This window comes from Rattus norvegicus, chromosome 4 (genome assembly GCF_021556685.1).
Source record: "Rattus norvegicus strain SHRSP/BbbUtx chromosome 4, alternate assembly SHRSP_T2T, whole genome shotgun sequence".
NCBI classification, from domain to species: domain Eukaryota; kingdom Metazoa; phylum Chordata; class Mammalia; order Rodentia; family Muridae; genus Rattus; species Rattus norvegicus.
The window spans coordinates 131,627,137-131,643,863 of NC_141537.1; the positions used below are offsets into that span (position 1 = coordinate 131,627,137).

At 43.9% G+C, this 16,727-nt stretch overlaps 1 protein-coding gene across 21 annotated transcripts in view; it reads left to right on the top strand.

Moving 5' to 3' along the window:
• The window catches only part of Mitf (melanocyte inducing transcription factor), a 213,232-nt gene that overhangs the window by 9,944 nt on the left and 186,561 nt on the right, over positions 1–16,727 (top strand). For 5 of the 21 annotated variants that reach the window (XM_087656052.1, XM_087656057.1, XM_087656071.1 and 2 more), the window contains exon 2: positions 8,687–8,754. The gene's annotated coding sequence lies outside the window, so the exon portion shown is untranslated. 21 annotated transcript variants of the gene reach the window in all.

Below are 16,727 nucleotides of genomic sequence, written 5' to 3' on the forward strand. Positions count from 1 at the left end.
GGGTGACTTCAGCGGTGCCCTCTTGAAGAGTCAGTTGTTAAAGTAAGCATTCACAAGAGCTTAGGTGGACCATGGCCACCAACCATGAGCGGCTGGTGCAGTTCCTTGTGACATGCGTGTCTGCCCATTTGCTGCAAGGAGATACACGTGGAGAGTTAATTCGAGAGGCTGGCCCCTGACGGCAGTGTCCCAGGCAGCCAGACTGCAGACTTTTTGGAACCACACCTTGCATCATTCATCATAGCATGGTAATTTCCCCTTGTCATTCCACTAATAATATTTTGTCTAGGTAAATGCCGGGTGAGCAAACATCGAGTGACAGGAGCTTGGAATGCAGTCCCAGGGATGCAGATTACAGGTAGAAGCTTTGCATTGAGTTGGAAGTGAATGAGAGAGCTGACTGGGTTTGCTTGGACATCACAGCAAAGTCACTGAAATGCACAATTTAACAGGAGCTGAGTGACAAAGTCAGTTAAGGGAGGATTTTTTGCAGCGGGGTGGCAAGGGGAGGTTCAGTGATATTCTGTGGTACTCCATTGACTTTGGAGTCTTTCCCTTGTAACCCCTCTTTGTCTCTCTTGACCACACACACCTGGCATCATTCCAGTTAGTTCTCCTTGGCAGCCAGCCTCCCTTCCCTTACATATTTCTCCTACTGGACAATCTCTTTTCACCTATGAGTTTCTCCTTTTCCCAAGTTCAGTTCCTCTCACATGGTCAGTCAGCCCTTAGAGTTGAATTTCATGATCAATGCCTGGTCGCATGCCCTTAGTTTCTTTCAGGGATGTGCTGAATAGTGAACCCTAAGTGGACCCCAGGATTTCCTTGGGTACTGCATATCACTCATGTAGCTCTGGTAAAGAACTTTCTAGAGAGAACTACCCTTCTTCCTGAAACAAACAAACAGGTGATGGTTTTTTATCAGTGATCATTGATTATCTTGGATCTGACAATACAAAGAACACTCCATAATTTTTCCTGAAGGCATTCTGTATCAGGGAACTTTTCATTTGGAAACAGCAATCCAAGAATAATTTAACGTAGAGGTATGGGATTTATGGGAATGTACGTGAACAGTGATCTTTAGTAAGTGTGTATCATTCAAGTGCATACCACACTCTGGATGGGGGACACCTGGGGTGTCCCATCCCACTTCTGATCTAGTAGCCTAGGATAGGGTCGGAAAAGTCACATTTCTAAACAGGTTGGTAACTGTTGCTCTGGTGAGGGCTTGGGCTGGAGGTCACACTTTGAAAACCATGAATAGGTGGTAGAGGGTAACTTTTCTCAATGAACTTGAAATAGAAAACTTGCAAAGACTTTGGTTATAAATAATGTATAATGACAGGTTCTGTCAGGTGACAGAACATTCAAATTAATTATGTTTAAGTAGAAAAGGAAAATGTTGGTTCCATGACACAAAAGTCCAGGGGTATGGACGACAGGTCTACCTAAGAGTGTGGCTTGAAGTTCATCTATCTTTACTCCCCTAAGGACTGGTTCACATCTCAAAGTGGGGGGAGTTTCTTCCCAGCTCTGCGAGGGTGGAGCTGGAAGCAGTCTGCAGTCACTTGACTGAGAGATTGGGTTGAGAAACAGGGTGATGGTGGTTTGGGGCACGTCCACATGACCGAATTGTTTTCCACAAAACTTCTGCTGAATAAAACGTGAAATACGACTTTCGGCCTGTTTTCCCATCTCTAATGAATTCCAGACAGTTTGTAGAGTGTGGGAGTTTCCAAAACAGAGCGGTGGAGTGACTGGGCCCAGCCAGTGTCCTTTCCATGGCACACAGGCAGCCCCGGCATAGAAGCCGCTTCCTCTTTGTTCTAAACCTCAGCACACTGCTCCTTCCTCTGATTGGGGGGTCGGTGGGGGGTGGGTGGGTCTGTGAAGAAGGAAGGACAGGGCCAATGTTGGGTCAGACAAATTAAGTTCCTAAGAAAGTTCCAGACTCTGGATTTACCAGAAATACAACCTGCGCCTGTGTTTAATCTACTTAGACCCAAATGTTTTGGATTATGTGTTTTTGCTGTTGTTGCCCAATGAACTTCTCCAGAGAAAGAACCATCATCTGCTCTTACCATAAACTGGTTAAGAGTTTTCACCACTAGTTCAGGAAGTCTAAATTTAGGAGAACGTGGACTTGAACTTAAATCTCACTTTTGCCACCCATTAGCTGAGTATCCTGAGCATGGTATCCTGGGTATGGGGGCGGGGGGCTCCAGCATCAGTGCAGGACTGAGAGGAGCTAACAAGCGGGTAACACCATGAAGTTATAGGGTAAATGAGTAAATTAGCAGACTTGAAGGGGCGGGTGACATAGGTCAACCAGTAAATGCTTGCTGCTTGAGCGTGAGGATGAGTTTGGTCCCCAGACCCCTTGTAAGAAATGGGGGCGTGGTGGTGTGCGTTTGTAACTAAGCCTTAGGAGATAGAGAGAGATGGATCTAAGGGATTTGCATGCTAGAGGGCTCAGTCTACTTAGTAAGCTGCAGGCCAGTGAGACCCCACCCACCCACCCCAGAATAAGTGGATAGCACCCGAGGAACCATAGTCTGGCCTCCATTTGCACCTGTACACATGAGCTTACACACGCGCCCCCCCCCACATATGTATCAGTACATACATGAACTTTCTCACATACACATACAGAAATGTGAAGAAACATGTGAGTGAAGCGGTCTACCTGAATCCTGTCAGTCCCTCCTGGTTTCCTTCACTCATATCATCAATTAGGTTTTTACCTTGAAATGAATTTTCAGTTTTGACACCATAATAAGGAAGGGATAACCAAAGGCAGTCAAGAAGAGAACTAAGTCCATAGAAAAGGACTAAACCGAGAGTCGTGTAATCAGCATTGGGATCTCTGAGAGTTGAGCCAGGTCAAATAGTGGGGAATGGTGGGATGCCTCAGAGGGAGATATTTAAGGCTGGCACGAGCTATTTACATACAAGGCGTTGTTACCCCTTTGTCGCCAGTGCAGTCTTTGTCTTTATCAACATGTTTCCTTTCATCATAATTATAGAGCATGGCTGGGTGGAGAACGCACAAGAAGAGGCACTAATTGGAGTTGTGCAATATCATGGAAGCTGACTGCACTGCTGTTGTCTGTACAGCCTCCTGTGATTGCTAACTGTCCCTATCCAGTCTTGTTCATGATGACTTCCTGCTCTCCGGCCACACATGTTAAAACCATCATCTTTTTTACATAGTCATATGTATCCAGTATCAGTCAGAAGACCTCATATGCCCAAACTTTGGGATCCTTTTATCTTCCTGTGTGCCTTGGGAGATTAGACACTGAGTTTTAAATGTCATTGCTCTACACCCGTATGCTTGTGTTTCTTGACCCTCACAATTGTTCTCTCCTGAAAGCGGTGGTTAACCTAGTCTTTAGAGAATAGAAAGGAGTTAACCTTAGTAGTAACTATCTTTCTTAGGTTTCATCACATCCTAGGTATATGTAAAGGCCTTCATCGGTTAGTGACCAGTCATGTTCCTGGGTACCAGGATGCTCATCTCCTTGACTTTGTGAAGTAATGACATGACAAGTAGAGAGAGATTACAGCAGATTCAGGTGTGGCGATGCACACCTACGATCCCAGAACTCCAGAGGTTGAAGCAGGAAAATCTTGAATTCTAGTCTGCATGAGCGACGTAGCAAGACTCTTATTTCAGTTAACCAAACCAAATCAAGCAAAAGCAGAAGAAAGGACTGCGTTGTGTGCCAGATGTAACTGCTGCTCTTACTCTGTGCTGGTTATGGGCCATCCGTGCCCACTACAGCTGTCTGCACTGCCTGTGCTTCCACTGATGTCTTTGCAATGGGAATGGAAGAGCTGGAAAATCATAGAAATGTCCATCTGCAGGAGCTGTTGATAAGTACCAAAGTCCCAACCGGATCTTCTGTGGCTGAAACACACAGACCGTATGGCTGCTCTCCAAATGTGTATGGGCATATGCAGCAGAATTTTGAGCCCATCGTAAGCCTGAATGAATTGAAGAGTCTTTCACACCTCTTCCCTCAACTATCTGCTGTTATTATGTAGGGATGGGAACAGATTTACCAACCATTTAATGTGTGTATGTGTGTAAATAGTGTATGTATGTATGTGTATACATGCATACACGCGCGCACGCACACACACACACACACACACACACACACACACACACACACACACACACAGTTTCTACCTGAACCCTGCTCTACATCCTTAGGACCAGTATTCTTCAGGGTAGTTGCAGCCTTGCTATGGGATTCCAACCAGTGCAGTTTTGTTTCTTAGGGAAGTAATCCCAATCCCAAGTATTCTAAGGATATAAGCAGTGTGAGCTTTCTTTCTTTTCATGCTGTTGAAGCAGAGGTACACAGAGCCAGAGCCAGGCTCTTTGGGGTCAGGTCAATGTGTTTGGAGAAGTCTTTGGCACAGGAGAGGATGGGGCCTGACAAAGGCTGCTTCAACCCACCACGTCTGAACCTGGACCTTCAGCGAGAAGAGTGGGTGACTACGTGGAGAGTTAGGGACACAGTGAGAAGGGAGAAGCAGGCAGCAGTGATGAGAAAGTCGTTCTGGAGATTGTCAGGGTAGACTTCTTTCTTTCTTTGGCATCTGGCTGGGTGGATGTTGAGAGGTATGTCTCCTGCTCCAATTGCTCCGAGTCTTGGCTCGGGAGTTCTTTGTAGCACCCTCGGTGTATTTATTTTGCTCTTCTAGGTGAGGGCGTATCTCCCAACTACTGAACACCCAGCGCATGAGGAAAGGATGGGTGAGCCAGCATGAAAACGGCTGTGCTTGGCCAACGGATGGGTGGCTTGCAGAGGTCTTTCTAGAAGAAATGAGCCTGCTTGGTGGTTACACCACCTACTCTAGAAGTAAAATCACTTTAAATGGTATTCACTGAGGGCATCCTTCTTGTACTGAGGGCAAGCAGTTGTACACAAAAGTCTTATTTTAAAAATTATCAAGCTCCTTACAGTAATACATAGGCCAGTGGTAACATTTTCTTTCCCCCTTTCTCTGTCTGTCTCCGTCTCTCTGTCTCTGTCTCTGTCTCTCTCTGTCTCTCTCTGTCTCTCTCTGTCTCTCTCTCTCTCTCTCTCTCTCTCTCTCTCTCTCTCTCTCTGTGTGTGTGTGTGTGTGTTTATGACTGAGTCCCCAGGAGAACAGAGCATTTGTTTTTGGCCATGTCAAATGCCCAGGACACTGAGTGGTCACCAGATCTTTTTTGAATAAAGAATAACCAAAGTGTGTTGGGAGGATATAGCTTACTTGCTAGAGTGTGTGCGTAATGTGTATCATACACAATGCAGGGTTCAAGTTCCAGCACCAGCTAAAACCAGCGGTGGAGCATACATCTTCAATCCCAATTCTTCAGAGGTGGAGGCTTGAAAGTCAAGGTCATCCTTGGTATAACTTGGAATACATAAGAATCGGTTTCCAAAACTAAAGCTACAAGAAAAGCTGGAATGGGAATTGGATAAAGTCTTTTTGGTGGATTCAAAGCTCTTCTGGGAAATGGGAGGAAATGGTTTCAGACGTTACCCTTACTAGCTATCCTCCTTGTTAGATATTTCTGAGTCGAAGTTTTCTCTCCTGTATAATAAGAATAACAATAGAATTTCCTTCTTGGGCCAGCAATGATAACATGGTATCTTTGGTCCTCAGAGCGGTGAATGAGTAGACAGAGAATTGCTGTTGCTGTTGGTGCTAAGAGGGGCAGTACATTGCAGCCAGCACTCCTTAGTTTTGGTGGTCATGTTCTGTAAAATCACTAAAAAACATCAAATTTGTAAATATTGAATTACTCCTAAAATGAAGTAGTTTCCTGAGAGCACCTGGTCCCAAATTTTTTGTTAACCAGTCAAGGCATAATATGTGTTGAAGACACTGTATTTTATGGATGTTATTGACTTATTAACAATGAACTGACAACAACACTGTACCTCATATCTGAGCTTATTTTGCTACCTGTATTCTTTCCCCACCTGGCAGCTCCTTAGCATGTAACAGCACAGGGAAGGCAGTGGCCCAGCCTTGGCACCCTGCCTGGAGCTGTTTAAGTAGTGGGGTCACCATCCATCACAGAAGCACAGACGCACTGACAGTCTGAGAAAGGATGCTTGTCTACAGAGGGCTATGATGAGCATGGAAAGAGGGAAGCAGGTCCTAACCTCATTGACCTCAGTGGGGAATGTGTACATTGGGCTGCTGGGATTTTTTTGCTATTCTACATTGTCAATAACTAACCACAAGAAAGCTGTAGATGTTGATATTTGTGATTATAGATATTAATCACTGACTGAATTTGAAAACGGGAAACCCATGGATAATGAAAATTGACTTTGCTCGAAATGCTCTTCTTGCTGCTATATTCCTACAGCTCAGATGAAGGAACTCAGTCTTCCATCTTGCCTGTTTGTCTGCTCTAAACATGATCGTCATGATTGCCAAATTGTTCATATTTTCTGTTCGTGTATGGTACTTTTGACTTTGGCACAGTTCCCTTTGCTCTTGGTTTAGGAGGGTGGGATATGAGAGTCAAGTCCTGTGTGTCGAGGGAAGGCAGAGAAGCTACGAGGTCTTTACTGAAGAGTCCAGGAGAAAACAGGTGGAGCCTTCCAAATGCTGGCGAGGACAGGGCCGAGGTGCCCGGGGCCGGCTGGCTCAGGGCTGGAACTTACAGGTGGTGATTTTGAGGGCTGGGGATTTAGCTCAGTGGTAGAGCGCTTACCTAGGAAGCGCAAGGCCCTGGGTTCGGTCCCCATCTCCGAAAAAAAAAAAAAAGATTAGTGCCACAGGTGGTGATTTTGATTTCCTCAAGCGTATTATAGTTATCAGCTGTCACTGTTGTAAATGTCAGCTTGAGTACCTGTTAGTAGCGCTGGGGACTCTTCTAGAAGGAGGCAGAGAGGAACTGGTTTCAGACGTACACTTTACAAACAAGAAAATACAAAAAGCCACCAGTAATAGCAACAGCAGCCTCTTCTAGTATTTGTAAAGCCCCTTTTTATTGCTGGAGTCTTGGGTTGTAGTTTGGCTTGTCTTTTCTTGTGTGTTTGGGTACTATAGTACTATACAAAGTGTGTGTGTGTGTGTGTGTGTGTGTGTGTGTGTGTGTGTGTGTGTTTGTGTGCGTGTGCGCGCGCACACCTTAGTCCTGGAGTGAGAAAGATTGCCTGTGTTATTTTCTTCTACACTATACTGTGTTAGAAACTGAACTATCAGGAGCAAACAATTTGTACCTAGGTGAATTTTGAATGCATCAAGCCATCTGCTCTCCACCAGGTATGGCATTAGATGTGTAAGACACTTCGTATAGTATAATTCTGCCACGAGATTGGCAAGCTCCCATTTTAGAGATGAAGACGTGGAGGCTCGCCTATCTTCTTTTCCTTAGCTATGTTAGGAAAGATGACATCCAGATGTAAGCCTAGGACTGTCTCAACGTGGGTACCCACCTCTTTCTCCATCATGCTTCGGAATGAGTGCTGGAGATGTTGTGGTTTAGAGGGAGTGGCAGGTGTGATCAGGGGTGACAACTCATTGTTTTTGGAATGGAAAGAGGACTAGGTTTCTGATGAAGTAAAGACCAAGGACTCAGGGTGTGGCCGAACATCTGAATCCAAGGTAAATAGATCTATGTATTAAAGGTGCTCTCAGCATTTCAGGATAAAAAGTCCTTTGTTTTCCAAGCTGCTTCTGCAGAAGGAAGGGGAGATAGGGTATGATGGCTCCCAGAAAGGTAGCAGAAGACAGGATGTTGGCTGCTTAATCACTCTCAAGGGCATTGTGGCCAAGTTGTTGGTTTTCCCTATTACTTCTTAAAGCTGTTCTTTGAGTCTTGCTTCCTGATGCCTTCAAAAGCCTTGTAGACACACCCCAGCATCATATCCACCACTGGTCATGTATTCCCTAACATCTTGGTGTTTTTCACTGATTTCTTTCTTCTCCTCACCCCTACCAAACTTGTTAATTGCTTTTCTTGTGTGCCTTCATAAAGTTGTAGCCAGTGTGTTCCCTTTTGGACTGTTTATCTTCGACATGCCAGAGTTCTTGAAACATCGTAATGTTGTGTAATGAGCCTAACTTCTGCCTTGACATGTGGGTGTTAAGCGCATTAGTCATTGCAAAGCATTGAGTTAAATATTTTCAATAAAAGGTTGTAATGATCTAACAGAGAGGAAGAAGCTGTAAACTGGCCGGTTGATGGCTTTAATGGGGAGCCATGTACTTAGTGGGTTCCCCAAGCAAGTCAGGATCCATAGCACAGATACACAAGCCTTCCTCTGTGTAGTGGGAGAGGAGAGAGATGGACAGTTCAAAGGGACTTTATTGTCACACGTGAAGAAAAGCACCAACTGTCCAAGTTTCCAGAGCTCTTGCTCCTGAGTCCTTATCTGTCACGTATCTTTAACTCCCACAGGAAATGTTAGAGCCTTCTGGGAGACATTATCGATAGGGACTCTTGGGCTGTGTCTTAAGCCTCATTAAAGGCCCTTAGCCTTGTAATAATGATCAGTCAGTATTGGAGAGCCGTGAGGGAGTTCTCCACAGCACTGTGGAAAGCCAGAGCTGAATGAAAAAACGCCTGCACCTATCGAGTTGGTTTTATGAAGAGTTTTGGGCAGCATTACTCACTATGAAACTATGTTCCTGTTACCCTGGTTTATCTCCACAGACGTCTCTCCATGGCAGAAGGTTGACTTCTTGTCTCTCCGTGTCTCTGGGCATCTGAAGATGGTTGAGGTACATTGCTTTGGTCCTTTCTGGGGAGTGTATCACAGCCACCGACCTTTCCGAAATATTGTCTAGAGGAGTGTGTCAGTAATTGCTTTGTTAGGATGGTGGGTCTTGTTCCTGGAGTTGGAGGTTTAAATGAGATCGTGGGCTACTACTCCTTTTCCTTGCCAGAGATCTTTAGTTGTTTTGTTAAAACAAAAACAAAACACCCCTCAGATCTGTGTACCTTTTCCTTCCTAGAGAGTTTGCAAACAAGGCGGGCTGTTTTCATGTCTAAGCAGTGTCTGTCCGTGGCTGCTGTTGGCATAGCTCAGCACTGGATGTTTTCAAAGCACATCTGAGTAGAATCATTTCACTTCTGGGAATCCTTTTCTTCTGTACGGTGGCATCTTGTACGTATTGATCACTGTTTTCATGATCTAATAGGCAATTGATGATACTTTTGGAATGGAAGGGTTTGTGGAGCGGAGATCTATTCTCACCTTTGTGTCTTTTCCTTCCGAGTATGAATGATCTCTTGTCCTCCTGTGTAACACACGTCACATTTATTTGTCTTCCCCATCCCCTGAGTCTATAGATGAGGGCACACTTTTGAATGGGAGCCCAGTAACCTGTTGATGTAAAGTACCTTTTACCTTTTAAGATTACCATCGTTAGCACCTCCCTCCGTCCTGGCTGGGCTCCCTGTCATTTTAAGCAGGCAGCAATTACAGGTTTGCTAAAGAAGCTGGCTTCTGCTGCCAAGGCTCCTATTAATTATCACTCTATCTCTAATTTAGCCTTCCCTTGTTGAGAGAAGGCACATGTGAGCCTTCTGCTGAAGGGCTGCATTGAAAATCTCCATAATAACCTTCTTTCTGAGGCGGTTGTGTGGACTCTATGTTCAGCCAAAGGGCCAGGGTGGCCCTGGTGAGTGTTTTCGTCTTTCTTCCATAGGTTGTTTGGTTGTTCATGTTTAGCATGGTTGGTTTTATCCTTCTGATTCTGGCCTGAGTAAGAATCAAATAAGCCTTTACCTTGGGATCTCAGACCTATTTCCCGTCTGTTGTTGAATCTAAGATGAAGGCAACTTGAAAACATATAAGCGATTTTCCCACCAGCTGATTCCTCTGTGGGTGAAGAGTAGAGGACGATGGAATTGACCCTATGCCTCTCTTCCAGAAGGTAATGTACAGATGTTACCCAGAGCATGATAGCACATATGGTGACCAGGGAGTGTATCCTAGTTACTGCTTCTGGTTGCAAGTGTGTGTGTGTGTGTGTGTGTGTGTGTGTGTGTGTGTGTGATATGTCATTCTTTATTTAATATTGGACTTTTTCTCTCACTGCTCAGAAGTGTCTGGATTGCTTTTGTTTGTGTTCAGAAACATTGAGTTCACTTGTCTCAGTGAACACTCTTTTAGAAGTTTCTAGGGCTTATTTGATCAGGTCTGGAGTGCTTACGCTTCCTTTCCCACTTTTTCTCATGTTATTTTTGGCACTGCTGGTGTTGGAAGCTGGGGAAGTGATTCACTGCAAAGTGAATTAATTTTCCACGTTTTTGTGATGCGCTCCCCAGTCGCCCCCTGGTTTCTGTCCCTGCTGAGATGACTCTGCACTTACACTGCTGTCATCCTTGTTGGCTCAGACAGAAGTGCTGATGTCACTTGGATTTCTTAAATTACAGCTGCTAGGAATTAACAGAAATTGTAAAAGTAGACCACTTCCTCATTTTGCTTCTTTCTGGACTAATTATTGTCCTTCTAAGTCCATGGGGAGGTTAGGGACTTGGAAGCAAATTCTGTCTTAGAGTTCAAAAGGCAACTTTCAGGTTTCTTTCTCTATTACTCCAAAGACAGTGTAGCCCTTAGGAAGGAGCTCTGGCCTGCCCTTCAGTAACCCCAGCCTGGCTCTTCAGAATCTTCCAGGTTGGACCATTGGACTTGTCTTTTCTCCTGGGTGAAGAGTTTCTGACAACTTCCCTTAAGTAAGTTTCCTTATATAGAATGTTTTTACTCAAAGTCTTTTGCCAGCTCCAGACTGTTTTTGGTATGAGGTGAAAGTTCTAATTTGTTTGCTGATGTTTTTGGAGCCTTTGCTCCTTGAGTGTTCTCATCTGACCCCTTCACTCTCTCCTTTACTTTACCACCAGCACACATTTGTTCTCTGGTCTCTCCACTCCCACCTCTAATATCTGGTTGCTAGGCTTCGGGCTCTCTTCCCTCTTGTCTGGTGGCTTGAGGGATGGATGGCTCTAAGAACCTGTAGGGGAATTCCCCAGGGTTTGGATGGGGGCTGTGCGGCTGCCACCTGGAGTGAGCATTCAGGATGGCCATGCCCTGTTTGGCTCTATTGATTGAACTGAGCCCCGTGGAAGCAGAAATAGAAGGGTTCAGCATTCGCACTTTCCTGTGTTAAGGTTTTTGCTTATTTTGTGTATTTAGAAAAAGCATCCATTTGCAAACTGCTGACTTACTATTTTCTCTGGAATGGAAACTATTTGGATTATTTCAATGACTTTTAGCTAAGACTTGTTTGTCTACAGAATTAGTTTTGTTTTCTGGTATCCTGTTTAAATTAAGACCAGAATATGTCTTTTTTTTTAATTTATGGAAATAAATGTTTCTTGGTGCTTGAGAATTACCCAAACCAATGTGCATTTGAAATACCGTGTTTACTCCACAGAATCAAAATAGAAACCCTAAAGTGGAAATTACAGATATGTAAATATTTCTATCTTGGGACATTTGCTTTCTTTGAAATTTTTTCTCTTGATTAAAACATCTTCAGATTTTAGAGTACTCCCTTTCACAGTTCATTTTCTCACTAACCCATTTCTCTCTCTTTCTTTAGAGGGGTGGGGTGGGGTGGGAAGTAAGGTTCAATGGCAGACCTGTGGGTGGAAGTCATATGTGTTCTTTGAGTGTTTGCCATGAGCTGGTGATGGGAGCTTTGCTGTTGGCTTTCACTGAATCGCTTTAGTTTAATTTTAAGAGATTTAGTTTAGGACTGTGAAATAGTAGTTGATTATTTAAAGAACTGTTGCGCATCAGTTCAAGATTCTTAAGATGAGGTATCTTTGTTGAGCCTCTGGATGCCTTTTTGCTTTGAGATCTGTATATAGTTAGGTAACATTTCCTCTGATAGTGGCAGTGATGTTTGAACTGAGATTGTGTATGTCAGAAGAGGAGCTATAGATTAAGCATCAAGTGAATTGTTCATTCCACTAGAGTAGTGACCTTGCATACTTTATTTTATCCCCACAAATAGCACCATGGCTTACCTAGTAATTCACAAATCAATGTTGAATGCATGCATGCCTTGGGAAGCCTGGTTGTAGGATTGGCTGTTCAGTAACTAACTGTGGGACCCTGGGCTACTGTTTATGAGAAGTCAGTCTCTTGTCCAGTGAAAGGGAAGGGATGGGATGATTGGGCAAGGCACATGCTGTTCCTTGGTAGGAAACGGGAAACTTTTCTCACCTGCCTGGGGTCCTTTGTGGCTTCCAGCTTCTGCCACTCTACTTCTTGGTGAGATGAAGCCAGGCGCTCTCTCAGAAACCTTCTTTCTGAGGTTTCTTATGCTGGTTCTTTGACTTTGAGGCTTTCTTTGTGTGTTACCAAGTCAGCAACATTCTCTGACACTCATGGGCTAGCAGGTGTTGACTTAAACAACAGCAAGGGCAGCAGCAGGCACCATTGGCCTCTCCTTCAGATTGTTTAGATATATCAGCATGTATATGTACAAGTTAATCAGTAGGCTCAGTCAGTATTTCTCTAGAGTTGATGAGATCCACAGTCTCTCCCTTTTCCTTTGAATCCGTTCTATACATGGAACATGTGATCATCGACACCTGCTGCATTCTGGACTCTCTAGTCCAGGACTAGAATGTCTGCCAGAAGACACGGGATCTGTCTTCTTGTAACTCACCATGGCATACATATGAATCTATAATTGTTGCTTTGGGTCTAAAAGATGGAAAGGCCAGTTCTTCCAGGGGACCATGGCATGTAAAGAAAAGTCCCCTAGCAGGAGTGAGCCTGACTTTATCACTGAAAGGGCATTGCCCCATCGTCTTAGCTAGGGTTCTATTGCTGTGAACAGACACCATGATCAATGCAAGTTAAAAAAGGACAACATTTAATTGGGGCTGGCTTGCAGGTTCAGAGGTTCAGTCCATTATCATCAGGGTGGGAGCATGGCAGCATCCAGGCAAGAATTGTGCAGGAGGAGCTGAGAGTTCTACATCTTCAGTCGAAGGAAGCCTGGAACAGATCGAGCATCCTCAGGCAGCTAGGAGGAGGGTCTCCAAGCCCACCCCACAGTGACACACCCACTCCAACAAGGTCATATCTCGCCACTCCCTGGGCCAAACCTATGCAAACCATCACACCCATGATGGGAGAAAAACATTCCAGGTGGAAGCCTGGCAGTGTGACCAGAGCTTCAGTGAGCGTGCCTGGAGCTTGTAGGTAAGGGACAACACTGGACTTTCTACTTGGAGGGTGATCTGGAGCTACGCATCTCCTGTCATGGTTAGGAGGGTTCTAGACCAGTGGTTCTCAAGCTTCCTACTGCTGCAACCCTTTAATTCAGTTCCTCATGTTGTGGTGACCCCCCAACCATCAAGTTGTTTCATTACTACTTCACAACTGTAATTTTGCTACTGTTATGAATTGTAGTGTAAATATCTGATATGTAGGATATCTGATAAGATATGTGACCCTGTAAAGGGCTCCCTTGACCTCCAAAGGGGTTGTGATCCACAGGTTGAGGACCGCTGTTCTAGATGAACCTTCTGTGTGAGAAATGAGAAGATATGTGCGGTGTGCCACTGTAAAGATGGGTAATGACTGCAGGAGGGTGAGAGCTTCTGTAAAGATGGGTAATGACTGCAGGAGGGTGAGAACTTCTGTAAAGATGGGTAATGACTGCAGGAGGGTGAGAACTTCTGTAAAGATGGGTAATGACTGCAGGAGGGTGAGAACTTCTGTAAAGATGGGTAATGACTGCAGGAGGGTGAGAACTTCTATTACAGATTTGGAGGGCCGTGAGGACACAAGGAAGGCTGGCGTACTGTTTACTGCTGACAGTTAAGCGACCACTCATTCTTTCATCTATTGACTTCTTCATCGCATAGTCAGGAGCCTCTTCTGTACCCAGCATGGGGAATAGCCTGTGAGTAAAGCAGACATGGGTCCTGCTCTCCAGAAGCCTCCGTTCCAAAAGTCATTGAACTCCTGACAGGGTAAATGATCAACATTCTACTTGTCCAGCTTGTCCCACACTCATGTCTTTCCTCCAGATAATTTATAGGCTGGTGACCTGCTTCTATGACAATAGTTGGAAGGTGACATTAGGTAAGCAGATAAGGCCCCTGCCTGGCATTGCATAGGCTTACATGCATGCAGGGCTGCCTACAATAAAGCATTTGGGAATTCCATAGGCAGATCTGCTCCAGGAGGAGTTCTAGATATTTCCCCATACTCTGTATGAAGTGACTCTGGCTTTTCAGTCTTCAGTCTAAGAAGCAAAGTCTCATCTTGTGGACCTTGAAGGAGACTTTGGTGGCTGCTTTTCTGTCTGTGTTCCTTGTTGTTACCATTGCTTGGCATTTGCATTGAGGAGTAAGAACCGGCCTTGAGGCAGTAAGACTGGTAAGCAATCAGAGAAGTGGTGTACTGTAAGAGATGTTTTGGTACAGAAATGGCATTCAGTTTCTCCACAAAATAGAAATATCCCCCAGGTCCCTATCCAGACCAGCATGGTCTATGATACAAAGTCCAGATCCAGCTGACTGAATGCTATGGATTCCTAGCAAGATAAAGAATCATTACAGCTAGAGATCACAGATTTGTCCAGGGAGCCTGCCTCTCCCATTTCACATGATTGGTAAAGGCAAAAGGCAGTGGCCTGTTGCTGTAAGAGGTGTGGAATCAGCTTACTCGAGGTTTGAATCTCAGCTGCACTGGTTAGTGGCTTGGTGAGTCTAGGGGGATGATTAGGGCCCTCTCTTCCTTCACCTGTCAAATGAGGTGGTGGTTAAGCACGTAAGCCCTCTTGTTCAACTTGCCTGCGTTTGTATGCCTGCTCTACTGCCGTGTGACAATGGGCAGTGTGTTCCCTTTGTGTCTTAACTGTCTTATCTGTAGAAGGATAACAATGAAGATGATAATAGTGGATGGGATTATATGCATAGAGGGTTTTTAACACAATACCTGGCACTTAATTCGCTCTCAGTATCCCTTACTCAGCCATCTTCCTTAACCTCATTGTGTTGGGCTTTCTAGAATATCCTGTACTGAATGCTGCCTGACTGGTATTTTTGTTTATCTGAAAATTAGTGTTTTATAAGATACACTTGCTGCTATGTGGTTTTCCCGTGTGTGTGTGTGTGTGTGTGTGTGTGTGTGTGTGTGTGTGTGTGTGTGTTAGGATCTTGTTATATAGCTCTAGCTAGACTATAACTCAGTATGTTGACGGTCCAGCCTTGACCTTTGACAACTTTTGTCTTCACATCTTGAATATATGGGGTTATGCTGTGATCTGTCATGCCTGGCTTTTTTTTTTTTAACTTAAGACAATAGTAGAATTTCTGGGTGAGGGATATGTTTGCTATTCTACATAGTGAATGTCCAATTACATTTTAATTTTTAATAGAGAACCTTTTTCAGTTATGTGCTAAGTATTACAGCATACTTAGATTTTAAAATTGCTTATTTAAATTTAAATGGATACATAACCTGTATTTTTATTCGATAAATCCGAAAACCTACTATGAAACTAAAACTTAACTCTATACTTTCATTTGTGCTGTGTACATATATATATACATATACATATATATGTGTATATATATATCTTACTCTATATGTATATATGGAAATAATATCTGTCACAATAACATTTATTATGAAAAGAGGATGATGATTTAATAATATATATAATACTATCTATACCATATTGCATGAAATTCCGAAATGTCCTAGCATAATTATAACCTAAAGGGGACTGGTAATGCCCTACCATGTAGATGCACATTCCAGAGAATCCTGAAGACCTCATCACCTTTGAAGGAAATTACCTCATTATTCAGAGTCACCTAGCTGGGGAACAGTACCATTCCTTAGGGTTGGCTCAGTTTTCCAAGCAGAAGAATAAACACATCCAGTGGTTAGGTTAATATCTTGGAATGATTTCATTCTGTTTACACCCGAAGCTAATTTTTTGAGTGGCTTTGGCCTTGAAGCTATTAGACTAGTTGGCGACTCTCAGAGAAGTTGCATCCAAGACTGAGATCCTTTGAGTTCAGTGTTCCCGGAGCGTACTGTGCACACTGGAGAGATGAATGTTCCTGCCTTCAAATCCTTTCATGTTTGATGGCTCTAGAGCAAGAAGTGATACTAATAAGAGGCAGAATAAATAAGGTCATGTTCTGTGTCAGCTCAAACCGGGTCCCAGGGGATTGAATGTATACAGTACCTAATTGTGGAAGCCAAGTGGATTAGAAATGGATTAAATTAGAAGTGGCTTCTTGGAGGATACTATTGAGAGCTTAAGAAGAACTTAAGAAGAAACGAGAGTAATTTTATTTCAGAAATGGAATGTTCTAGGTATGAGGTTAGCATTAACAAATACTTGGAAGTGTCCACAGTTTGAGGTAAACATGTTACTTAAATGTTACAAAAATAGATACATATGTCTCAACCTCCCTTTTATGTGTGATTGCTGATGATGTAGGATACCCACACTTGACCTGAGATTCATGGAACTCAATATATTCCATGTTTGGTCCCTAAGTATTTATTGTGCACTAGCTCCTCTCGGCTAGAGAGACACTTACCTGGTCACTTCATTCAACTAAAATGCGTTCAGTGTGATGCCTAGGCTTCTGGATTAATCTGCACAGGAGGATGGGACAAGAGGCCTCTTGTAAGGCATCCTTGACTTTGATTATTTGTCTAAATAACTTTGAAAGCTAGCTTACCTCATTTCCTGTT